The sequence below is a fragment of the Zootermopsis nevadensis genome, unplaced genomic scaffold (assembly GCF_977971745.1).
Source record: "Zootermopsis nevadensis isolate Lab colony 2312 unplaced genomic scaffold, Znev_1.0 Znev_ptg000008l, whole genome shotgun sequence".
NCBI lineage: Eukaryota > Metazoa > Arthropoda > Insecta > Blattodea > Termopsidae > Zootermopsis > Zootermopsis nevadensis.
The window spans coordinates 15,165,807-15,192,546 of NW_028259140.1; the positions used below are offsets into that span (position 1 = coordinate 15,165,807).

General features: G+C 36.8%; 3 long non-coding RNA genes and 1 pseudogene across 9 annotated transcripts in view; 2 read left to right on the plus strand and 2 right to left on the minus strand.

Annotated features, from left to right (window-relative positions):
- The window catches only part of LOC110838121 (uncharacterized), a 59,826-nt gene extending 43,853 nt beyond the window's left edge, over window positions 1-15,973 (plus strand). Inside the window, exons 2-3 of one of the 3 annotated variants that reach the window (XR_015534205.1) lie at window positions 14,570-14,594; window positions 15,839-15,952. This is a non-coding gene — a long non-coding RNA (uncharacterized LOC110838121). Of the gene's footprint in view, window positions 1-14,569; window positions 14,595-15,003; window positions 15,201-15,838 lie in introns of those variants that run through there. The other 2 variants (XR_015534204.1, XR_015534206.1) reach the window with 2 other exon arrangements.
- Window positions 6,503-8,571, minus strand: LOC110838122 (uncharacterized). 2 transcript variants are annotated; one of them, XR_002545971.2, is made up of 3 exons: window positions 7,840-8,571; window positions 7,528-7,716; window positions 6,503-6,964 (listed from the first exon to the last, which is right to left on the minus strand). It is a non-coding gene; the product is annotated as an uncharacterized LOC110838122 (long non-coding RNA). The 2 variants fall into 2 exon arrangements; XR_015534208.1 differs by having other exon boundaries at window positions 7,528-8,571.
- Window positions 11,236-20,852, minus strand: LOC110838120 (uncharacterized). 3 transcript variants are annotated; one of them, XR_002545968.2, is made up of 5 exons: window positions 20,679-20,847; window positions 19,198-19,424; window positions 16,569-16,763; window positions 14,690-14,771; window positions 11,236-12,435 (listed from the first exon to the last, which is right to left on the minus strand). It is a non-coding gene; the product is annotated as an uncharacterized LOC110838120 (long non-coding RNA). The 3 variants fall into 3 exon arrangements; XR_015534207.1 differs by having other exon boundaries at window positions 14,690-16,128; window positions 19,198-20,852; XR_002545967.2 differs by having other exon boundaries at window positions 19,198-20,851.
- A 3-nt stretch (window positions 20,853-20,855) lies between these two features.
- On the plus strand, window positions 20,856-26,242 carry LOC110840069 (tubulin alpha chain-like; annotated as a pseudogene). Its single transcript, XR_015534203.1, has 3 exons — window positions 20,856-23,370; window positions 24,660-24,870; window positions 25,002-26,242. The product of XR_015534203.1 is annotated as a tubulin alpha chain-like (transcript).
- Window positions 26,243-26,740: the final 498 nt, after the last annotated feature.

The window sequence follows — 26,740 nt, forward strand, 5'->3', positions numbered from 1 at the left end:
CATGTTTTAATGGCATGCTAACAATACAACGATTAAAATGTATCACAAGCTGAAAACTCACCTTGCTCGGAGGTGAGGCATACGGGCTCTGGACGCAAATGAATGGCCCCAAGCCTCTTCGGAATGGCACCCTGGCACACTGGTGCCCCACCTTCACTCACAGGGCCAATAGCACCTGCACCTGAAAGTGTAAGGGGGGGGGGGGTAGAATTATTTTTGCACGTGGCCCATGGGTTGAAGACCCCTGTTCTAATGAAAACAACTGCAAATGCATAGTCTACAGTCAGTGATAAATTTTTCATCCCAAACTCCACTTTGTAGCATATTTGCAACCATACACAAGTCAGATTAATAAATATTACCATGAAGCCATACATTCTATAAATGTGCCATTTATTTACTGAACACATAATTAAAACGTTGAGAAACATATACCATTCTGACGTAATATGGTCACTGCATACTACTATTGAAACTGAATGGCAAAATGGTCAAGTGTCATTCACTATTCCAATGTCCGACAAAAATCTTGAAGTAAGGTGACAGTGTTAATCTTTTAGCCGAATGATAGCAATGAACCCTGCAGATTGAGGACACAGCCATGCAATATTAGGTTACAGTGCATTATATATATCACATATATAAAGATGGAATGCATCACCTCAATCCAGCCGACAAATTAACGTAACAACGCAAACTCCCAGCTGTCAATAAATATAATTATTATTATTGATGTTATTGATCCAAATAATGTGCATTATTTCCACAAACAAAAATTTAATTTTGCTTGCCTGGCTCTAATGGTTCATCAGTTACCATCACTGACCTGAAAGCTAAGGCAAGTTTTACACACACACACACAAATCCTTAGATGCAAATTTTTCCAAAAAAGATACACAAAATTACCAGGACCTGACATGTTCCGTATGAACTTATTTATTTCAATTGGCTATAACAATCAACCCACTGCCAAATCAGTGGCTACGCGATCTTAATATTACTAAAAGAAAAAATACATCACAAAGTTTCAAGACACGTAATTTCCTCTATTCCTTTCTCTGTCCCAATCATTATCCACGTGTTCTTACCGATTGACATGTCACTCATGTTTGCAGCCAGACTGTCATCCCCTAGCTGTAACACCCCATGGGAACCCAAACTGCTGGACACCTAAAAAAAATGCAAATTTGCAAGTGCAGGTTATCGACTGAAGACGAGACCAATCTTTATCATTTCCAACCTAAAATTCACTTACAAAGAGATCATTTGAGCAGGGTTAACACTTGTACAATTACACAAAATGAGAAAAAGTTATTAAATCTGAGATAAAACACAACATTCAAACTCCCATAAAGTTATTGATTCAACAATGAAATCTTCTATCTAAACTTTTCTGGTAACTAATTAAGGTGGAGGAAATACATTAATCACAAATCTTATCCCTTAACTGAACCATTCAGCAAATAATGTAGGCAAAGTGCCAAGCAACACATGATTGATCATTATAGTAACATGTAATCCCCAGAAACTTAAATCATAAAAATACCATGACAGAAGTTAAAATTTTTGGTCAAACACTGTGCAGCTTCTGTGCAAAGTAATCAATGTATCCCTGACAGGTTCCTCTGCCCATTTTACCAAGGACATGCAAGTATACCAAAGTCCTGCGGTGTGTCAATTTCTTCTTAAGTATCGGCTGATAAGCAAATGCAATTATGAGTTCCATTTCTGAGAAAGGCTGGGGCTAAGATCTGTGCACAAGAAATTGAGCTCAGAATAACTAGAACTGGTTCTTAATTATTGTCACTCAGCTTACAGCATGAAGTTGAAAATAAGCAGCAAGCATCACTTGGCAGATATTTTAATACTTGGTGGGATCTCAAAGAAATAAACACACAAACAACACATTATAAAAGCTGTTCCTATTAAACAGGAAAATTTGTGGTATGCACAGAAAGCATTATTCAGCTGACTACAGATTATTTATTATACTTCAATGAGATGCCCTATTCCAACTACCTGCGCTGCCTCCACAGGGTGTTCCGCAGTCTGAAGCTCAGGCTTGCCCCTCGTGGGCCGGCTGCCAAAGCAACGCCCGGGCTTTTTATTTTTTTTCCCCATATCTATGAAGACCAAACACAAAATTAAACACTGCACCAAACACGAACAAACTACAGAAATAAAATGCATCTCTTCTTTACTACTTTAAAATGTATATACAAGACCTGCTGTCAAATTAATCACAGAAACAATGAAGGATGCAAAGAAATTTCCATACACATAACTTCAATAAACTTAATTGAAGTCAACGCAGACAAAATTAATTCTGGACAAGGCAGTCGTATAAATTGGTAATGTTTTATCGAAAGACGTATGCACAATCAATTATTACAAATGCTGCATCTTACACAATAAGTCGAACCTCGAATACTGTACACTATACGCACCTCATAATAAGGCTTCCTGCAAATACCAGAATGTTCTACTTTCACAGCGAAACAATTGATCAAATGGCAGTGCCAGCACCCACTTCAAAACGGAATCTAATCTACTAACGATTAAGAAGGCCGAGTGTTATCTTTTAATTTAATTTATAGAAGCAAACGGTTCATAAATTTTAAAAAGTAGAATACAAAATAAGACGAAAACTTGTAATTACTGAACAAATCACATTAACGACGCATTTAACTGACACCTAAAAGTTAATACTTCCTCCTATCTCAAGACAGTTAACACCAACGCCGGCTATTCGATTTACCCCCTCCAAACCTACTGCAATTAATTGTCTGCATTTACACTACGCGGCGCTAAGATAGCAAATTATACAACAGCTAGTGTAAATTCTAAAAAATAGCAATAATGATTCATTTTTTATATTATTGTGTGCATAGTTATTGTATATATAATTGATATGGTCGAAATTTCCGGAAACTTGTCATGAGTCCATTTTCGGTGGGGACGGATCCTGTAACTCGGAAATTAAGCACGAATAAAGAATGGCGCCAAAACAAAACTGCTCGACCCGAAGAGGAGATTACAAATTTAAAGACTACAACCCAAAAAATGTATCTTTTGTTCGAGTCCCGGCATATATGTTTTCTGTTGTTCGGATAGTAAGCACGAGAGAATAATGGCACTATGGGAAATTCTGATTGTTTCTTGAAAAGTGTTTGATTAACTAAGGTCACAGACCAGAAAACTGTCCTGAGTTTCAGACGATAAATGTGTAAGAAACTGTCATATTTCCCCCTACTAATGCTGTGCACTGTTAGTCATATAATATTATAAGCAGTAACATTATGATTTGGTCTCAGCATCCAGACTGGCTCTGGGGCCCACCCAGCATACTGTCCAATTGATACCAGTTCCCTTTCCCGGGGTTAAGCAGGCCGAGGCATGACGCTGACCACTCACCCTATCTAGAATTAGCACAGATCAACAGCGTTTGACAAAACATTGGAAAACCTTCAACATTCTAAACTGCTCATTCCTTAAGCCAAAGTTACAGATTCTATGCAGTCTTCTGAACTGATGACATGTCTCCACTTTCATCATGTCCTGTCAACTTGAGGAGCTGTCATTCCTACTGGATTTTCCACTCCTGCCACTGTGTTGGAATGCCCATTCTGCTGGTGTCACCAGAATTCTCAGGATGATCTTCAGAGATTTCAAGGAGTGACAAATTCAAAATCACATTCTTTGTTAGGGCAACATACACACTAATTATCATTATTTTAACACACAAGATTTTTGTATAAAGTAAGCTGGAAGTGTGTGAGCTGGTCATAAATACCTGGACAACTCATGCCACTAGTGATGAAAGACAGCACCACATACTACATCCAGAGCTTTATAAATGAGAATACTCAAACTTGCATTAAGAAATTCACAGAGTGGATAAAATATCTGAACGTAAGTCTTTACAGTGGAAAGTAATAGATTTCTCATTATTTGAATAAATAAACTACATTTACGCAAAACTGTACCTTAAGTCACAAAACATTAACTTAATTATGTAATCAGAATCAATAAATTCTGCCAACAGATAAACCAATTCTATAAGTAAAATTTTTAGGGAAAATAATGAGTCCAAAAATGATAAAGTAAACCTGCTTACTGAGCACCTTATTGGGAGAGTTTTATGCATTTATGAGTGCAGGTACTCACATCAGATATCTGTGTCCACGCCAGTTCATAGCCCGTCCTATATCTGCATCGTAACATTGTATGGAAGGTCAATATTAAAATCTCATTTATACTAAATGTGTCTGAATACTACACTGAGGAAATCTCAGCCCAGACAACAGCTATACTCATTCAGATTGTTCCTAGTTTTCCTTAGTTAGTCAATGAAAAAATTGGATATTATCTTAAATGATGCAAAATGTTCTTCCTTGCACACCACTTACACTGCATCATTCACTGATCAGCTTGTCACAAGACGCCATATAATCTGACTTACTGATATTGTTGAAAATATGTCAACACTTATTGGGGCAAACCAACAGATTAAGCAACATGACTCAAGAGCATTAAGAAACAAATAGCCCACTCTTCTGTCATTCCAGTGCATGGCGCACGACTGTACGAACGTTGTGTTTTGAGTCACTATATTCACCAACCGATACTAAGAAGAGAAGAAAAATAAGATTCGAGACTGCTGAAACCATAAGCATTGCAACTGTGTTTGTTAGCATAACTGTAAGTAGCGATACATGCAGTTGAAATTAACGGAGAATGAGAATATTAAACAATGATGGTTTTAACAGAATAAAACTAATGAAAAGCCACAGAAATTTTTAAAATAACTCAAAATAAAACAAATGAGAGGCCACTAAAACAGCCAAGATGGAAGGACATCTGACACAGTAAGGAAGAGATTGGAACAATGTTTCATATTTCTGAACGTGAGATTACAGACTGCAATGCACTTTTATTCAACACTGCAAAAGCGCATTAGTTTGGAATGATGTACAGAAATTACAGGAACACAGTTTCACTATGTGAAATTTGAGGTTCTCACAGCATTTTGAAGATGTAGATGCTGGTCTTTTTGGAGAAAATGCTGTGGGAACTTGTAGGTAGACACAAGCTCCTAAAAAGCATTTACTCCCTCCATCATCAGGGCTGATGATGTAGGCAGTAGTTTCTCTTAAGTGTAAGCAGTTACATGGCTTAACAATCTAGAATACCAACATCGACACACTGTCAGGACACACATGAAATTGTAGAAATGTTGGATAACGGACAATGTAAGCAGGTTGCTTCTAAAATTAAATAAGATATCTCGTGTGGTCTTTGAATGAAGTTCACGTTTAGGTGTAGAAGTCAATGGGTCACCTGATTCTTGCACCATTCAATCAGTCGATCTGGAATATAATTTAATAATGAACTCAGCGACCAAGAGTTGGTTCAGTGAGACTACCAGGAAATTTCAAGTCCGGTGTGATCTGTTTTGGTTGAGTTTCAATTGCTTCAGTCTGAACACTCCCTAGACACTAAACACCAATCACAACTGACTTTCAAGTAAGAAAATGAAACACAAGAATCTAACAAAATATATGTGGCAACATGGCTGCTCCCTGGTCTTTTATTCACTCCCTTAGTTCACTGTAGTTTATGACAATACTTAATAAGACTTTGGGTAAACTGCTCAACTTCTTCCTGGTGCATTCGAACTGTATGCTCTCTCAGTGAGGGAGGTTTTTCAGAATTACATTTATCAGTGCACGGGTGTGAGCCTCCACATGGCTGATTAGTATTTCTGTTATGGACACTGTCAAATGATTATTGCAATAATTTTATAGGATTATGGTAGAACATGAGTCAGGAAACCAGGAACTGGCCCATCATCACAGTATACAACTGTCGTTAACACAGAAATAGAACATCAGTACACCGCTGATGATCACAACACACACTGGGCCAGTGGAACAACTGTATACAAGCAAACACTAAACATATATAACGATAATAAATGGCCACCCATAATAATAAACGTTTAATGATCCATATAAAACTGGTCCCAAATTTTCTTTTAGTACTGACAAAGGAGAAACATCAGAAACACATTTCACATGGCAACAATAGATTTTATACAATCCATAGACCATTCTATATTTTAAATTATGGACTTTAATTGTGTGACGTTTTTACTTTAATACTGCATTACTGTTATTATCGTGAAGGGAGGCAAATGACTCTCTGGAAATGTGTCTGATAGAAACCTGATATTACAGCCCACAAATAATGCGAAGCAACAGACAATATTAATCTAGTGTCTGAGGGAACCAAAGAACTCTGAGATGAGTGTATCCCAGTGTAATTTTGCCCACTATAAATCCCACATGAACTGCCTTGGGTTTCAACCTGGGCTCCCGAATTGAGAACTCGACAACTAACCACACGAGCTGTGGACTTTGTCTAAGGTCAGTTGATGAATACAGGCTGCTATGATGTTTGAATTATACTTTTGGGAATAAATTCAAGGTTGCAAATATGACCTAAGTGTGTCTTTAATCTTAATATGTAAATGTAATATTTAACATCACATAATTTTGTTTATTCATGTATATTATTGTGAAAGACAAGTGAAATTACACTTGCCAACACATAATCCATTCCAATAATAATACTTTTTGGTAGAGCCTAAAACTGGTTAAATATGTTTAAATATATAATATAATTCAAGTCTATACACAAACTTTAAATTGTTGATGTTAAAATTTAAAATTAATATTCATATTTTGCGCTATTCATCGTTATTACGATGTTACAGTATTGTGCTTTATACTACTACATGTTTCAATGCATAGCATCATCTTCAGGGTTTTTTTTATCTCTAAAACTACTCTATATTTTCAATGCAAGCTTTTCATTTATTATATTTGTTTTGTAGATTATTATAGTGGGTGTTCTGTTGATCTTCTTATTATTTGCATCTTATGTTTTGTTTTTCATTATTCTGTGAAACAATTAATTAACATATGAGTTATTTATTATATGTAAATGAGTTTGGATATTGTCGTATAGATTTTTGTATAACTGGTTAAATATGGTTGAAGCCTGTAGCCATTTATCTAATAAGTAGCTTGTTATTTTCTTGTAAATTTTTCAAACATAAGTAATAAAATATCACTGACTGTGTGAGGCAAAAATATAAAGAACCATTCCTTAACTTTATAATTTGCACTGCATATATCAAATACAACCTTATAAACCAAAGGAGGTTGTTATCACTGTGGCTGGGCGCTGCTTGTGGATTTCATACAGAGGAGGTGAAACAAATGAGAGGTTGCAATACATATTACAGAAGTCACATGCAAGCTGGCAAATTCAAATGTACCGAAATGTCCTTACTGCAGGTTCTCATAGCAGCGAGTATGATGATGGCTGTCTTCTGGGTTGTTGCACTTTGTAGTCTAGCAGGAGTTAAGCGACATCATTTCAGAAGTACTTGCAACCTCAATGAATCAAACTTAATTTTATTATTAATGTCTGATGCCTGCTACTGCAGGATTATCGTACCTGAAATATATCTGATCCCTCCAATGGAATGAACGATCTTCTCTCATTACACTGGCCTTTAAGATCTTCAATATTGGCACCAAGAAGTTAATTTTTCAGCAGACAAGAATAAGCCAATCTCTTATTACCTCAACCGGCCTCTTTTGTAGTTGGTTCATCCCCAAATAATGTTTGGAACCATCAAGAAATCTATTTATATTTAAAAACAAAATCAAAATAATTTAACCTAAAAACGAACCTAACCTAAATTTTGTACCATAATAGCACGTTTTCTGTTTCAGAGAATTAGTTTTGTCACTTTGAATTACTCACCAGAGCATTGCCGTGTCCTTCCCTTTACAACTCATTAGTGCAGTTAAACAGCCTTGCCACGAATATAATAAATCTCTTGTATGGGTGATGGCCATCAATTTCGTTCCTTTGCTTGCCGTCACTCGTAGCGTGCATTACGATTCACTGGTTGGTTTAATACTTTGCCCATCATTGCTACTGAATTTCTAGCCCAAGATAACTTGTAAATATCATAAAGGGTATGAAAGATATATTCTTACAGTTAATGACCACGTTCACTTGTTGATGTTTTTGAGGTTTATTTACTTGTTCTAAGCTTACGAAACTATTTCAGTTGAAATAACTTGCCTAACCTGCCACAAAGCTGGAATTTCACATATATTTACTTACTAGTAACACACACCATTTTAACTTACCTCATGCAATTAGTCACCAAATTGTAAAGATTTGTCCACAATCCTTGGAAGCACCAGGAAGAAACAGGCCTGCTTGATGAAAATTTTAAGGTTAAGAATCCACAACTCCTAACTTTGTCTATTCACAAATAACACCCACGTATTCAATACGCACACCAACTTAAATGCAAATTAAATTAAAACACTTAAATTTCGTCAGAATACAATTGTGCCATTTAGATCTGCATAAATATGTATTTTATTAGAGGACTCAGCATGATGAGATGCAGAACAGAAGGGTTGGGCATAACAAAGAGATCTATGTACCAAAGCAACACATTGTGAAGACGCTGTAATAAAGCTCCTTGCAATCTTAGCTGCTGAATAATACAGTAAAGCAGCTACATGCACTGACCCCCATATCTCAAAGTACGAGCCTGGATAGAATTACACTGGGCAAGAATTGTAACTGGGATTCAATTCATGAAAAGAGCATAATCACTCACTTCCATCCACTGCTGAGATAGGGTGGATGGAGTGTTACATCCCTTCTTCCAGACACCTTCAAACCATGATTCTCATGCAAAAAGAGAATTTTACATTCACCTTTATTTGGGTAAAAAGAAAATTTTCATTGTCCCATCATGTACTTACGTTTTAGACAAGGCAGTCCAGAATGAATTCTTGTATAGAGTTTTGACCATACAAAATTTGTTTCCAGAGCTCACATTGTACAGAAGGAAACACAACAGTAGAAAGTGTTATTCAAATATATAATATAATGCAAGTCTATACACAAACTTTAAATTGTTGATGTTAAAATTCAAAATTAATATTGATATTTTGCGCTATTCATCGTTATTACGATGTTACAGTATTGCGCTTTATACTACTACATGTTTCAATGCATAGCATCATCTTCAGGTTTTTCATCTTTAAAACTACTCTATATTTTCAATGCAAGCTTTTCATTTATTATATTTGTTTTGTAGATTATTATAGTGGGTGTTCCGTTGATCTTCTTATTATTTGCATCTTATGTTTTTTTTCACAGAATAATGAAAAACAAAACATAAGATGCAAATAATAAGAAAATTGTTTCACAGAATAATGAAAAACAAAACATAAGATGCAAATAATAAGAAGATCAACAGAACGCCCACTATAATAATCTACAAAACAAATATAATAAATGAAAAGCTTGCATTGAAAATATAGAGTAGTTTTAGAGATAAAAAAAACCTGAAGATGATGCTATGCATTGAAACATGTAGTAGTATAAAGCGCAATACTGTAACATCGTAATAACGATGAATAGCGCAAAATATGAATATTAATTTTAAATTTTAACATCAACAATTTAAAGTTTGTGTATAGACTTGAATTATATTATATATTTGAATTTTAAAACACAAACATGACGCATTTAAACTATAAAGAAAGTGTTATATTAAGGTTACAGAGGGACAGATTGTTTCTTCCTATTATAAACATCTTTTAGCAAAAATCAACATCAATACAAAAACAACAAAAGGTTCACTGTTTTTCACCTAGAATGTTTGCTGCAGGTTCCACTCATGTCCCTCTGTCCATAAGACAAAAAAAAAGGCATGTCAGAATTTTGCTTTTTAATTGCCAGCACAATTGAAGAACAACATTGATTTCAATGTTAATGCATATTTCCTCCACTTCATGGCTGGAAATAGTGATTTCTCAAATGCAACTCTTAGTCTCCAGCTCTCGACTGGCTGAGTGGATATATTAACAGGTGGTAATTTAAAAGTCCGTAATCTACAAAGATGCCCCATGCAAGATAACCTGACTACATAAAAGTGATGGAGGGTACTTTATGTGAAAGTTTGTACATGAATTGGTACTGTAAAAATATAGGAATGGAGGAAAAAGTAAACTCTTTTATGACATGAATTGGCAAGTGTAACAGAAAGCAATTATGTAATTCTTCTGAAATTTAATAATAGGATGTTTTCTAGATCAGTATTTTGTATATGCAGATAATTACAAATAGCCACACAGTATGTACTTCTTAAGTGCACGCATCAAACATGATTATGTTTTATTCCTAAAATAAAGCCAGAAAGTTCCCACAAACATTGAGTTGCAACCTCTTCATTAGTGAGAACTGGAATGAGACAAGTAAAACAGCTTATCAGAAGCACATTTATTTTTGTTCTTAAAAATATGTGAACAGGATTTTAATGTTCATAAAGTATTGGCAAAAGTTTCTGAAAATGTCGTCTGTTACTTTGAATGCGTAACTGAGCTCTGTGCTGGCACTAGTACCCTGAAAATTTACTGTTGTCACAGCCGCTGAATCAAATGCCAAAGCTAGTCGTGGATGTTAACTCTTTCCAAGTAAATTATGCCCTTCAGATGCCCCCCCCCCCCCCCCCCCCCCCCCCCCCCACAGGTAGGAGTTGGTAGACGTAAAATGAGGCCACAGAGGCCGTGAAGTCAATTTGGTTCATCTCATCCATCAGCATGTGTGACGAGGGTCCAAAAGCTGCTTTATGATGTAAATAAGACATCTTAGGAGTTGAAACACTAAGTCATAAGGTGATATGAGGAGATCACCAGTTATTCCTGTCCAAATATTACTTTTGAACTGATGCTTCATTACTGCAGCCACTAACAAGGCACTTGTGACCATTTGATTATAGGAGCTTCATCTTGGCTTGATTTTAGGAGTACAGCACAATCCTTAAATGAAATGCATGCAATTAAGAATCACCCGCCCATATATTATCTATTGCAGAAGGTGTCAGGCAATTAATCTGCATTTATTCTTCATATTAATATGTCACTACACATAATTAATTTCATCGCCCGATGTATGAAGGCATCTGGACTACGCAAAACTTGGCATCAAGACAAACTCTTTGTTGCCAGTATGAGGATGCATCTAAGGCTCTCGAGGAGGGAACAATTATGAAGGCCATGTTAAAGTTGGAGAAGCAGCGATACAGAGTTAGAACTCTTAACTGTAAGATACTGTAGACTGTACTATAATTTCATCAAAACTTTATTCGTTTAATTATGATAAATGAACAGACACAATGCAGCATTATGACACCATTTGCAATGCCCATTCATTATTACCACCAGGAAATCTGTCATAGATTCCACTGCATTTTAGTATCTAATGACCAGAAACTCTTCAGATCTTTCTAGAGGGAACAAAGTGTAACTCATCATCGTCATATTAAGTTCTTGCATCCAGACCTTCCAAGAAACATAAAACTGTAACACTTACATAAATTTAAAATAAATACAGAGAGATATTTACTATATATCAATATTAATATAAAAAATACCTGTTAACTAAAAGCTTTTGAGAGGTAACCTACAAAGTCATCTGCTGACACAAAATGTAATCCTGACCAGCAAGTGAGTAGTCAGGAACAAAAATTACTGGACGTATTGCCCTCTTAATTAAGTATATGGTGTGTATTGCATCAGCAAACATTGTTTATTATGAGAAGTGGCCACTGTGCATTCATATTTTGTATTAACTCACATGTTCCTGAGTGTCAGCTGCAGTTTGTTTTCAGTTATTCAACCAACCATTTTGTCTGCCTCTCTGCATCATCACTTTGCTACTTATGATTGGCGTAACCTGCCTCAACACCAAGATACATATCAGCAACTATTCCTTGTGAAGAACAATTTCCTTAACATTTTAGTTTTGTTTCCAGGATTTCCACCCATTTCCGTTCTATTCCTGAGAAGGCCAAAGCATGGTGCCATGGAAAACAAAGCATGTTACGTCAATTACAGTAATTTGTAAGACTTGAGGTTTTGACAGTAATTTGCTGACAGTTTAGGTGGATGGAAAATTGTAAAGGAGCTGTTTCTGAATGTTTTGCGTCTTAATCTGGACACAGACTGTGAAGAATGGAGTTCTAACTGCGTTAGTTTTCTTACGTAATTTGGAAGAACTTAAAAATGATAAAAATGGGCCAATATGTAGCGTTTATCAAAAATGTTTATACTCATGTGTATGTTTCACTGGTAAATAACAAAACAACATTTATTGCGGAGATTCAAATAAACTATTAATATTATAAGTTGAATTACAAAGGGACAACATCTGAAAACTGGAGCAGAAATATCACTCATCACATCGCGAACTTCAACACTGCTGAGAATTTCCTTTTCATTACGATCCATTAGACATCAGGACTGGAGCTATGTAAGAACAAGCCTGCAATACCAATAACAAAGGTCAAAAATTAGCAAGTAATTTCAGATATAGTGGAACTTAATTAATATTGTCTTTAAAAGATATAAAACGACGTCTTATTAACACATGATTATAAAAGTGTATTTTTGTTTTAAAATGCAGACTAGGCCCCTGAAAATTAAACATCTGTCATCATTATGTATAAAGTCCAACAGTGTACCTGAACCTGAATTAGCTTAATGCAATTTACATTACCAATACCAATTGATTAAGTCATCTTTTACCACTGCATGGCACCTCCTCTGGTTGCAGAAACAGAAGGCAGCCCCTCACAACCTGTTAAATTCTTGTGGGCTGCTCCTCTTTCAAGTGCTTAGTACGAAAATGCAGTGCTGCCAATGCATATGTTGTGCATGAACAGACTACGTGCCAGTTGACAGTCTGACTGCATGCAACCTTTGTAATTACACTGCAACAGCGCTCTCTCCTTCAAAAATCAGGGTCTGGAATAAGGCATGGGAAGAAGGAAACAAGAAAGAAAGGAATGAAGAAAGTAAGAAAGAAGGGAATGAAGAAAGGACACCTGCTCTTGTATTATATAAAAACTGGCGTTTGCAAAATAATGGGGCTTTGGAGCAAAAGAATTTGAAGGCAATGAAAATTGATTCTGTACATGCTGCGTTATCTTCATCTAATTTCTTTTCCTCATAATCATCAACCAGGAATTAGTTCTTGGGCACCTTGTGATTCAGAAGCAACCTTCAACTCTGTGAACAAATGACTTGCAGGCCTATAGTCATAAATTCTTTGAGTTATCTTACTTCAGTTCATTGCAGATTATGTGAGAGTCTTTCATTTAAATGTCTTGCTACTCCATATTAAAATTTTCCATTTAACCCTGCAATGTTTGTTGTTACAGGCCTTAAATAAATTTCAAAAATTTTATTTCTGCTGTTGCTGTCTTTGTTCACTTCAGTATATTCAAGGACACAAAACAGTGAAACATTTTGGTTTATTAATGAATTCTTGCCATTTGAATGGGTAATAATTCAAGCACTTATGTTTGTTTCTAATTTGGACTATATATAACTAACTCCTGAGAAACTAATATAAGCACAGCTAATAAAAATGCTTTGCTTTTATGAAACCTGAAGATTCTTTATTTTGTTCTTAAGTCAGCCACTGGACCATATCCTCAGCACATGAATTCAGTTCCACCCCAAAAAAGGCAGGGGATGTTTAGACTCTGTATTAAGACTTAATACATCATGCCGCATGAACACCAACTGAAGATTTACATGTTTTTGAGGGAAATTTAATTCTGTATGTCGCTTCTAATATTTAGACCTGAGGCTGTCACAGATTCAACTACACTCTCATATTCTGTTAACTTAGGGTTTTTTCTAAACTCTACTTGTGAGCACATTTCCAGGTAACGCTTCTCATAACAGAACAGATATTACGACGCAAATTATAATATTATAATAGAACGAAAACTCCATATTCGGTGGGGGGGGGGGGGGAGACAATGAATTCGAGATCAACTTCGTGACTTTGCACAGGTCTCTACTGTTGTTAAGACAGTAAAATTAAGAGTTGCAATGAGCAGGAATTACAGCTTGGGTGGAGAGACAAGAAGTTCTTACAAAATATCTTGAGTCACAACAGCAGATTTTGGTGAATGTACAGTAGTAGACTTAATTATGATGCCTACACTGAGATACTGCACTACAATCCCTGTGAAGGAACAAATGGGCAGGGGCTACTAAGAACATAATACTGGGAACAAATTGACTCAATTTGTAAGACAGGTATCCTGCAGTGACACGTTTGGTAGAACAAAGATAGTCTTCTGTGGCAAGGTGATAAAGTTGCCTTGAGACGTGGCGACGAGCTGAATTTAACCGTCTGCTGTTCTTACAGAAGCAAAAATATTAGGTTATGCTGCCTTGTACTGTACTATATTATAGTCAAAACATGCCCCCAATTAAATTCAAAACACAATTTGTGTCAACTGATAACCTACTGTGTTACATTATTACACCAAATAATCTTGCCACTACATCAGTCCGTACCAAAAGAAAACATGACGTCTCTCCATTACAAATTTCAATTAATTAATGCTGTTTAAGGAAATAATTGCTTTTTATTCTAGGGAACTGGCGAACCCCGTACACACTGTGAGTAAAATACAGAGTTACTGAATCCTAAAGCAGGTGTTACATACAGTTACCACTTAACATTAAGGGAGTAACAGATTAAGTCGTGTACTAACCGATTCTAGCAGCTGGGTCCATAGAAATGCTTGCTACTTCTCAGTTCAAAATATTTGGTCTTCCCGTCTGATTTCTAAGAGGCTGTAGATTAAAATATACAAAAACAATAATTTTGCATGTTCTGTACTGGTGCAAAATATGGTTTCTCACTCTGAGGGAGGAACATAGATTGCAGGTGTTTGAGAATCGGGTGTTGAGGAGGATATTTGGGCCTAAGAGAGAAGACGATGGGGCATGGAGAAAACTGCATGATGATGAGCTTAAAAATCTGTACTCCTCCCCCAGTATTGTCAGGGTGATTAAGTCAAGAAGAATGAGATGGGCGGGGCATGTAGCATCAGGATATGTAAGTGATTTGGGTGGTACTTCAAATGAACGCAACGATAACTACTGGAAGCAACAGCGTCAAGAGAGGTATCACCGCCAAGACAACTGGACAAACAATACTCAAACATATCACAAGGAGTCTGGACAATTCAACAAACAAACACCCTGGATACTCTCAAACAGGTATTTTTTACTTTTAAACTCAATATGAGGAAACAATCACATTTGCTGCAATGCTAACAACTATTATTGTTTCCATGGTTATAGGTGGAAATACCAACAAAAATGTAGCATTTATACTCAAGTAGGGTTGAAATAACAATTATAAGTTATGTAAGATTGAATGTTTTTCTCCTATTGTTTCACTTCTCACATGTTTCATTTATTATTGAGAAAACAAAGAGGTTGGAATAATAATTTATTGTTGAGAAGTTTCGATAAAGTTAGTGGCAGTGTTTACTTAAAGTATTACTCCAGAATTTGCATCAACAAGTAAGGAAAACCAGAACTCAGTCAAGAATGAGTCCCTCGACCAGATGCAATAAATTCTGGGTTAAATTGTTGTGTATATATTCCAGCTTCATTTAAAGGAAGCTTCCAATCTTTCACATTCTTTAAATATGCATTTGGACTAACATGTCCAAATATAAAATATTTTTATCTGATTGAATTTGTGATTAGTAACTCAACATTTTAATTAAAGTTTATTGTTTAAGAATCATATTATTCTTGTTTTGAATTCTTTATATACTGTAATTCTGCTTTTAACATAAACATGTTCACAAAATCTTTGACACAGAACAAATTGTCCTTATGTTCAGGCGTTACGCTACTCCAGATTCTGTTGTGTCCAAACTCCCAAGTCAGCTATGGTGAAGTGGAGGCAGTGATGGTGAACAGACTGCGCTGGGGAGATTGAGGGGTTGGAGTTGGACACTTAAGGGAACCAATGCTTCATGAACCAGATTCCAGGTTATCACAGGTACCATTATATTCACTGCTATTGTAACTATAATGCTTAAGCCAGTCAGGACAGCAGTTGGTTTAGATGTTTCATGACTTCTGTGACCTTCACCCTCTGCCATTTCAGCCTGATGACATCTCCAGCATCCTTCAATTTGATAATCAAAATGTGATTTCAGTAACAGAATATTACCCCTTTTCCAACTTCTGCTGAAGGGCTTCTTTGGCCTTCTTTTTCTATTATACATTAGTAAAAAATTAAAATGGATGATCACATATTTTGGGCATTAAAATCCATGTAAATAGTATAATCATTGTTATAATAAAACAGAATCTAAACAGCCAATCCACAACATCTACTATAAAAATTTCTGATTCCCTGTCGTCGTCAACCAATTTGTCAGTAAACAAATGACTTGACTTCGGGGGGGGGGGGGGGGGGTTAGTTTCTTACTCAAGATTTTAAAAACATTCTCTCGTCTGTCTGAACTGTATGGAACTGAAAACCTGATTCAGAATAAATTCAAACTTCTAACCTCGAAAAAATTAACAATTCAGACACTTCTTCTATATTTATTAACAGCTTACCTTCACCATTGCTGTTTTTCATTCCGCTATTCCAAGTCCTATCAATGAATCATATGTTTACTTATTTTGAGGCTGATATTTCTTCTCCTGTCGCCCAAGTGCAAACCATGTGACTTTCATAAACTTCCTTTTTCGCAATGTGCATGAATACTTCCATCCAAAAAAATCAAATTAGAGCTCGTGCAACTCGCAAATCTGAAATGGTGTGACATCTAGTGCTTAAACTCGTACTATAAATAGGAGATGTGGATGTTTGTGATAAAAATAAATAAATTTAAAACTTGAAGTTGGCTGACATCTATTGGATGTTTAAAGAAGTTACTGTATTTCCCTCTCTGCTGTCACAGTCATTACAAAGGCATCTACAATATATATACTGCCAAATTTTAGTAAAATGTAATGCAAAGCATAGCAAACTGAAATGTCAGCATCTTACACACGCACACTTATACAGTGTCAACACCCAAAATTATGACAATATCAATAAATCACCAAGACAGCTTAAAATAATTTAATAATATACAGCCATAGCTCGGAGATATTGTGGGTTTGGTTCCAGACCACCACAATAAAGCGAGTCACACCAATGTTTTGGTTTCCCTGTGCATATAAAAGTTATGTTTACAACATATTGCAGTCTATTAAGTGTGCAGCAGCATTATGTCCAAAAAAACAATGCAAAAATTACCAAAATGTGACACAGAGACACGAAGTGAGCACATGCTGTTGGAAAAATGGCGCCGATAGACTTGCTCGACGCAGGGTTGCCACAAACCTTCAATTTGTAAAAAAATGCAATATCTGCGAAAAACAATAAAACGAGGTATGCCTGTATTTATACGACATCAAAGCACTGAGAACATACATTGAAGTTCATGCTGTTTTTCCAGATTTTTAAACTTTGGAAAAGAACAGTTAAGTGGTTGGGTTAATGGGCTGGTTGAAGGAGGGGGGGAACTTAGTAAAGGTACAGAGGTTTCAAGAGAACTGTATGTTGAAGGTCAAATCAAACTTTGTCATCAGACTACTCAAAAATGGGTCATCTAAAAAAAATTTTGCATGACATAAAATGCAGTGTAGGTTTATAATGTATTTGGAATATTTTTCAATATGGTTAATATTTAATAAGGTACAAGCCTGTAAGGCTGATCAGATTTAAAGTAATGTTTATAGCCACATTTTTCAGGATACAAAATTTTGTGGCATCCACAAGAGAGGCAACTGAAACTCTTATAAGTAAGGGACATGATATAAATCTATTCAATTTTGGTGGACGTACAGCACTTCACGTCATGGTACTGAGGCATCGTTTAGAGTGTGTTACAGAACTGCAGAGTCATAAAGCATATACCAACATCAGTGATCATGAAGGCAATGCACCACTCCACCTGGAGGTCAAACAAGGCAGTGTTGCTATTGTTCAGGCCCTTATTTTATTTGGAGCAGATCTCAATTACAAGTATGAATATTTAACAGTGTTAACTTTTCTTTAATTAGAGGATGTATGAAAGTTTTAAATGGTTTATGTTTTCAAGATCTGTTAAATATTAGAGTTTGCATAATGAGGGATAGAAATTATAAGTTACTATTCAAAATAACAAATTATAGAATATGGCCCTTCTGAAGTTTGTGTCATTGGTTAATTTATGGTACATCAAGAGATAATCTTCTAAATATGATCCTCACTTCAGACAATGCTGTATATAGGCTGCAATCCTTGCTTTCCTTGCCATACAAGGAAATATACTAACAGGTAAAGGCTTTTTTATATAAAATACAGTATAAAAAGTGTTAAGACATCAAATACAGAAGAAATAAATATGTATAAGTATTCAAACTAATTTTACATAATACAAAACAAAGTATTCACCTAAAGAAATGATAAACTACAACTAGATCTACCCATTACACACAAGAAAAAATTATCACTTATTTGTAAACAATATAAATTCATTGACAGAGTAAAAGGAGTGTGTAATTAAGAGTCTTTTTAATGCTACCTTAAATTGCTCCTTCTTATTTACAAGACTTGTGAGATTTGATGGTAGACTGTTGACAATTTTGATTCCTGCATAATATGCACTCTTCTGAAAGCATGAGAGATTGGCAATTGATCTCTGAAGCTGATTTTTATTCCTTGTGTTGACACTGTGTACAGCAGAATTAGTTTGAAAGAGTTCTTGCATATTTACAATAAAGTTCATTAACGAGAGCTAAGATCTCTAATTTCTTAAATAGATTTCTACATGAATTTCTAGGTTTTACACCAGCCAATAATCTAATAATTTTCTTTTGTAGAGTGAATATCTTCTTACTGTTTGATGAATTACCCCAAAAATTATTCCATACTTCATTATAACGTGAAAGTTGCCCCCCCCCCCCCCCCCCCCCCATCAACCCAACCAGTTAACTGATCTTTTCCAAAGTTCAAAAATCTGGCAAAACAGCATCATCACAGTAAATGTAACTTGTAAACCATCCCATAATTCTGAATCAGTTTCACTTGTAATTGAAAACTACGAAGTTTAAGGTTTTCATACCTGCGAGAATAATGACGTTCTTCCAAGATGTGTCACTGTATAATCTTTGTTTGAGAGAAACATCATAAAACTGTGCAAACTAAACGTACCTGAGTATGCAATTTGTTGGAATTTCCATGCAGGAAATCTCCCACAAATCCCGGGGACACAGTCGATGATGAGGGGGAACGTACACTTGCTTGAGAGGCAGCAATATTCACATCTGCTCCAGCAACCAGGAGAGTCTTCACACACTCTGGTTTATCTGCCAGGCATGCCACGTGCATCCACCTGAATTCTGATAGTTCAAGCATTTGGGAGACTCCACACTCAGTGCCTAATATAAAATGTATAATACATACATTTGAACTCGGTCCTTTCCATTAAGGGAAGAGCAATACTCGGAGTGTTCGAGAATTGGGCGATGAAGGGAATGTTTGAATTGAACGCCAAAGAAATGATAGCAGGCTGGAGAAAATTACATATTTCACTTCTCCATGATTTGCAGTTATTCAACAAATATTTATTCCAGACGTAATTTAAATCAACATGAGATGAGGCTTTCATAACAGTGTAAATGTGGGCCACGGTATTAAGTTATGTAGTCAGGATTTAAGATGGAGGTCATAGGTTTCTGCAAAACCTTGGTAACCACAAACAGGACTACAAACTGTCATAACGCAGATTACTACAATTCCAATTAATTTACACCAGTTAACTAGTTTAGAAACTACACACCACAGTGTAAAGTTTAAAATTCTAAAACTTTGTGAAACAGTACACACAGACTTTTTTAATGTACAGCCATAGTCAGTTCTGAAACTCTTATTCAGAATGCTTGTCATTGCAAGTACGAACATCATAAAAAAGGCAAACCTTCCAATGGCAACTACATGAAATAGAGGTCTTCTACAATGATGTAAACAGTCTCTGAAAGAAAGTTTTTTCCAGCAATGATGTTACTTATCACTTTATAATAATATCAAGCTTTACAGCTGAGTAGATAGAAATCCTTTGTAATTTCTGGCAGTCTTATTTTACCAACATTTCAGAGGTACTTGCAGCCTCAATTATCATGGGGATTAGTGAAAAACTTACTAACCATCACACTCCTTTTTATTACCAATTCTTCGTGTAATGAGCTATTCTTTATTTTGTGTATAGTTAGTTACATGTTTAATCGCAAAACTAGATGTGCATCCACATAACTTATTGGTGGTATCAGTCTTTATTAACAGATTATATACAAACTTTAGTGGCAGTAACGAACTCAAAGCAAATTTCCTTGCTTTGATTAAATTGTTCCACTTTACTGGCAAATACATGAAGCACATGAAAACAACTCAAATAAAAAACAGTATAATGGGAGTGTATGCTCTTCCTTAGCACCAGATTATGGAAAGAATCAGGCGCGTTTGCATGTTGAGCATCATTAAAATCTCAATCAAATTATCTTTTTCTAAAGAAAGCCATAGCACAGCAACAGTTGTTTTTAAATATTAATGTTTACTCTCACAAATACTGCAAAGCACATGTTTCATAAGTATGACATGTGTGCAGGTACAAATCCATACAGGAAATCCAGGAATACCTTTATTACTGATATTTTTGTAGAATAATATAACTAAGTATACATGCAATTTAACGATAATCACAGATATTAATTTAAAGAAAACAAACAATACTCTGTAAGACTTTAGGTTCTCTGTGCCAACTGAATGATGCCAAAACTGTATGTGACTTAAAATGGAGGAGCAGTCACAGATATGTAGTTCTCTTACTGACCAAATGATCAACAACATGGTGTGCAATATGAGCACCAATCCTGCTTCTCAAGTGCTTTGGTTACGAGATGCCAAAGTATTTCACAAGAGAGATGTGAAACTTCTCTAGGACAGACAGACCTAAATGTAATGTAAGAATGTTGCCACCTGATGTCGAGACCTTTTTATTTTCATACGTTGGTAAGAAATTCCAAAGCATTTCACAAGAGAGATGTGAAACTTTCCTATGCCAGACATTGCCAATTGTAATGTAAATATGTTGTTACCTGATATCGAGGCTTTTTATTTTCACAGCTTTAAGTACTTTGGTTACAAGATGCCAAAGCATTTCACAAGAGAGATGTGAAACTTCTCTAGGCCAGACATTGCTATTTGTAATGGAAGAATGTCACCTGATGTCGAGGCCTTTTTATTTTCACAGATTTAAGTGCTTTGGTTACGAAATGGCAAAGCATTTCAGAAGAGAGATGTGAAACCTCTGTACGCCAGACAGTGCTATTTGTAATGGAAGAATGTTGCCACCAGATCTCGAGGCCTTTTTATTTTCACAGGTTGAAGTGCTTTGGATACGAAATGGCAAAGTATTTCACAAGAGAGATATGAAACTTCTCTAGACTACGGCACCTGGAGGTCTTTTTATTTTCATAGATTTAAGTGCTTAGTATTTCAGAAGAGAGATGTGAAACTTGTCTACGCCAGGCGGTACTAATTGTAATGGAAGAATGTGCGACCGGATCTCGAGGCCTTTTTATTTTCACAGATTGAAGTGCTTTTAAAGAATGGAAGTTGTAATTTAGCAAACTGAAAGAAAGTCCCTTGGAACATATCTGAAATAATTTTACAAAATAAATAAAGCATAAGATCAAGATTTTGAACATCACAGATTTATGTTCAACAGAATATAATGCTGAGCAAAAGATGCAGAAACTCCCCGAAGGATGTGTCATGACTTTTCTTCTACATGTGATACTGCATTGGCCACTGACACTAATGTCATGATAGCAGTGAAGAAGGAAAAAGTGGTATTATACTTCTTTGCAATATTCATGTGTGACTCACTGCTGGATGCAGAAAAGCTTAAACAATAAGCACAAAGTGTGACAGAAAAATCGTAAGAACAGACCTTGGTGTTGAAGTTCCCTGAATAAACAGTGCAACTACGCAGAATCTTACTAAAAAAGAGCTGACATTACAACAACAAAACGTCAGTATCAAGTATTAACAGAAGAAAAGAATGGCATTACCATTCACCTTGTAAAGCTCAAATGGGTCTTGCACAATAAAACAGGTGTATCAAAAGGGACCATGAAAACTGCTACAAGAACACTGAAACTATTTAGGGTTTGAGGTTTTCATGGCAGTGGGTCTGAAAATGACTGTCTTCTGTGTTATGTAGTCTGGTAGAAGTTTGCCAACATTTCAGAGGTCCTTGCTGCTTCCATCATCGTCGCCCGGATGACGTAAGACAGACATCTTCATCGCTGAAACCATCCGTATCTAATACAGAATGAAGTATTACACTGCACCATACTCGAGTACTGCAAGGGAGCGAGCAACTCCTTCCTCATTTGACTCAAAGTATTTTGTGACGAGACACTTACAGTGGAAAGATAATGCAATGACACTTAAAAAATATCCATACAGCAGAAATACTTATGATCATAAACCACCAAAAACCAATTGTTACAATACAATGGAATGTACTAACCAGTTGCTTAAAAATTATTTTCCAGATGTAGTTCCAAAAGAAGCAAATTACAGGGAATTCCATTTAAAATGAAGCCCCAGCTCCTATACATGAAACTCCTAGAAAACAAAATTATGAAACAAATGGCAATATTAAAGCTGCATTCTGCTACTACAGATGATGAACTATTTTAAATTCGTACAGCCATAATTTGAGGCATATTGTCACTCGATTAATAATTGTCACAGACAAACACTTTCGCTGTCCCAAAACTTTGTTAACTTTCTGTGTATTGTCTTATTTTGCACTTCCTTCAGAGGATATGCATTGCTAAATGCCTAACAAACAGCTGAAAATTATTCTGGTGCAAAGAAATGCTTGTGAATAAACATCTGCTCATGAATACACCTTGTTTGCACACGCACAGCCCAACAGCTGTGAGCAAGGGCCTAGTAACCAGGACGAAATTCAATGGAATGTCATGGGGAAGGTTGAGAGAGTTCATTACGCTGGGAGGAACATGCTTCTGATTCCATTTTTGTACCATGGTACATGATACTGGGTTGCATATTCAATGGTATACCCTACATATAATAAATTTTACAAGAAGACTTTCTGCGTTATCTTAAGTTATCTCACCAGCTACCTCACAACTTATAGCATGTTGTGTTGCTTACCACCATTTCAAAGGTACATACTGCCTCCATCTTCACATTCCTAGAAAACAATGGCAATGGCAATGGCAATTTCCATGTAAAATGTCCTGTTGTTATAAAGTGGATGAACAAACTGCAACGAATTTCTTTACCCGTGTAAGTAAAAGGTCCAAGTATTTATCCTCATTTAAAGTGATCGTTGAATATTGCCCGATCCAACTGAAAATGCAAATACAGTGGATTCTGGTTAATTGGGTTACATCGGGACAAGAAGACTTTGGCCCTATTAAGCGAAGTTCCATGTAAAGAGTTAAAAAGGTCTGTTCTTTAAGAGTAGTCTCAAATAAACGGCCGCCCCAATTAACCGGAATCTGCATCTCTTCGGTTTCTGGTAAAGTTTTCCACAAATTTCATCGAAATAGGTTTATCCGTTGTCTCATGCGTGCGGACGGACAGAGAAATTTTTATCGGCGCCCGCAGATTTGGAAACGGAGCGTCTGCTAGGAGGAGGAGGCCTGCTTCTTGCTAAAAGTTTTCGCACTCGCGTACTCACGTGTGGGGCGCGTCTGCCGAAGTTCAGGGGCACGCAAGACTGATATTACTTGGACGGCGATGCTTTGATGTCAGCACCGCGACGGAGAGGGGCGGGGGACGTTCGGTTCTGCGTCTTGCACGATTGTGCTTTTGTTCGTTTGCGGATGGACATTTCATCTATCAGCCACCCACCCTCTCCTCTCCTCTCTTTTACTATTCACTCCTCTTCGTTCTGTAAGGCATTTCCTTTATCTGGCAGATGTCCAGCTTCCTTTTGCTACAGGATGACGGCCTCAAGTCTCACCTTGCAGCAGCTGCTTCGTCAGCTCGTGTTGGGGGCAGTGAACCCGTAGTTCAACTGTGACTGACGAAACAGATTCCATCTGCTCTGTGTGAGACGTTATATTTGCTGAAGGATGCCTTGAGTAACGTTTATTTTACCGGGCATCTAATTAATCCGGAAGTAATGTGAATTTCTAATTTTGTGTGATACGTTTATCATATAACCTAAATTTAATTACCTCCGAGAATTCGAAATTTTAAGTTTTGGTAAGGCCTGAATAAATGATGGAATTTCCTTGTAAGAGAAAGTTTAGTCTGGATTTTATTTGTTATAAACGATCAGTTAGCTTCTATATGAAATGAGGTGCCATTGTGATGCATCTGTTGTATATATTTGTACATGCATTAATATGGCAGTCTTGAAATTGGATGATATTTATTTCATATTGACTAAACATTGTCTGAAGAATCACTGCTTCCATATGTGGGTTTTGAACTGTGGCTCTAAAACATTTAAGAAATTCATAATCTACTGTAATTTCATGTTTCACTTAATAGCATATGAAAGATGAGGATTTTTCGATGTCTTTTAATGTGACAGGGTAGTCTGAAGTTGTGTTGTATTTCAGCGTGAGTGTATTTCAATTCATGTTGGGCAAGCTGGCGTGCAGATGGGCAATGCATGCTGGGAATTGTACTGCCTGGAACATGGTATTCAGCCAGATGGTCAAATGACTGTAGGAGGTGGTGATGACAGATTCAAGACTTTCTTTAGAGAAACTGGAGCAGGAAGGCATGTAGCAAGGGCAGTTTTTGTTGACCTGGAGCCCACAGTAGTAGGTATGTACATTTGAAATCTCATAAGTGAAGCAAGGTGCATCCTGTTTAATTGTATTGGGAAATGCCCATTGAAATGTATCAAAGTGTAATGTTGATATGTTGAAATTGGACGTTGACCGGTGTGTTCACAGATGAAATTCGGACTGACACCTACAGTCAGCTATTTTGACGATAATTTCATTAATGCAAATGGAGGTGCTGCTCCCAGCTGTGCCCAAGGTCGCTATACTATCGGCACCCAGATCATGGACCCCGTTGTGAACCGCATCCGACAGCTGGCCGAGGAGTGCAGCAGTCCTCAGGGATTCTTGATCTTTCATTCCTTTAATGAAGGCACTGGCTCCGGCTTCACATCCCTGCTGATGGAAAAGCTGTCGGCTGACTATGGAAACATGACCAAGCTTAACTTTGCTGTCCACTCCCCCGCTTGGAATGGGAAAGCTTTAGAGTCTTTCAACACTGTCCTCGCCATCGATGCCATGCTCGAAAATTCTGACTGTGCTTTCATGTTTGAAAATGTAGCCGTTCATGACATCTGCCAACGTAACCTGGGCATGGAAGAGATCAGCTACGCCAACACCAACATCAACAGACAGATTGCACAGGTTGTGTCTTCCATAACCGCTTCTGTCCGGTTCGATAACCCTCTGAATGTTGACCTGACTGAATTGAAGAATGCCTTGGTGCCCAACCCCCACCTCCGCCTATGCCCCGGTCATCACACCTCGCGAGGCAATGATAATCTCAGATTACAAGGCAGGGCGCGTCACACCTCGCGAGCCTTTGCTCACCAAGGCTAAGAACCAGCTGTCTTTAGTTGAATTACAAAAGCTTGTTTTGAGCCTGAAAGCCAGATGGTGAGGTGTTACCCATCCGATGCAAAGTACACGGCCGGCTCCATGCTGTACAGAGGGGACGTCGCAATCATCAGGGCCGAACGCTCGATCCAATTCGTGGCCAAGTTTTCATCTTGCTTCACTGTTGGTATCAACTCGAAGCCACCAACTGTAGTTCCAGGAGGAGACCTGGGAAAGGCACCGCGTGCACTCTGCATGCTATCCAACACGACCGCCATGGCGAGGTCTTTAATCAAATTTGTAGCTCTTACGACACATATTACAATTACCACAGAAGTGTTGTTGACCAGTTCGTGAGTGAGGGTATCGATTCAGGCGAGCTCTTACTAGCTGGCTTTGATCTCGCAGGCCTGGCGAGTGATTACAATGATGCCGAGCAGCATTATGTTAACGGAGAAGTGGGGGGTGCAGTGGAGTATTGAATGTCTGCTCCACTTTCAGTTTGAATTGTCAGTATTGTAAGAATTTTGTGTTTGCTTGCTGATGCATTAAAATGAGTTCATTTTGAAACCAAATTTGTTGTGCAATTTCTTTTACCTCTCATCTAAATATCTTGCATTTTTTTTAGCTGAAGTGTTTATGCCTTGCAAGTTGGTGGAACTGTTGCATAAGAAATATGAGGTACTGGGTGGTATCCCTGAAGGAAGGATTCCTTAGGGAGATGGGAATGAATGGAGCGAACTGAATGCAGCTGGCTCAGGATGGAGTTAGGCAGGCTTTTGTGCACATGAATCTTTTGTTGCATAAGTGCCATTTGACAAATTGAGTTTACAGTTTTTTGTGGTTAGTGAGAAATAATTGAGTGTTTATGTATTTAGTATGAAAATGACTTGTAGAAGTTTTGACAGTTCAGAGGTGCTTACTGCTTCCTTCATCATGGCCAAACCAAGGCAAATGGTGAATTACTCTTTAGAATCTTACCTGATAAATTTGAATATTTTAACTTAGTGCTCACCCAGTCCTTATAAAAGTGTTTGTATTGCTAAAGAGTTATTAAGGTGTGAAGCTTTGTT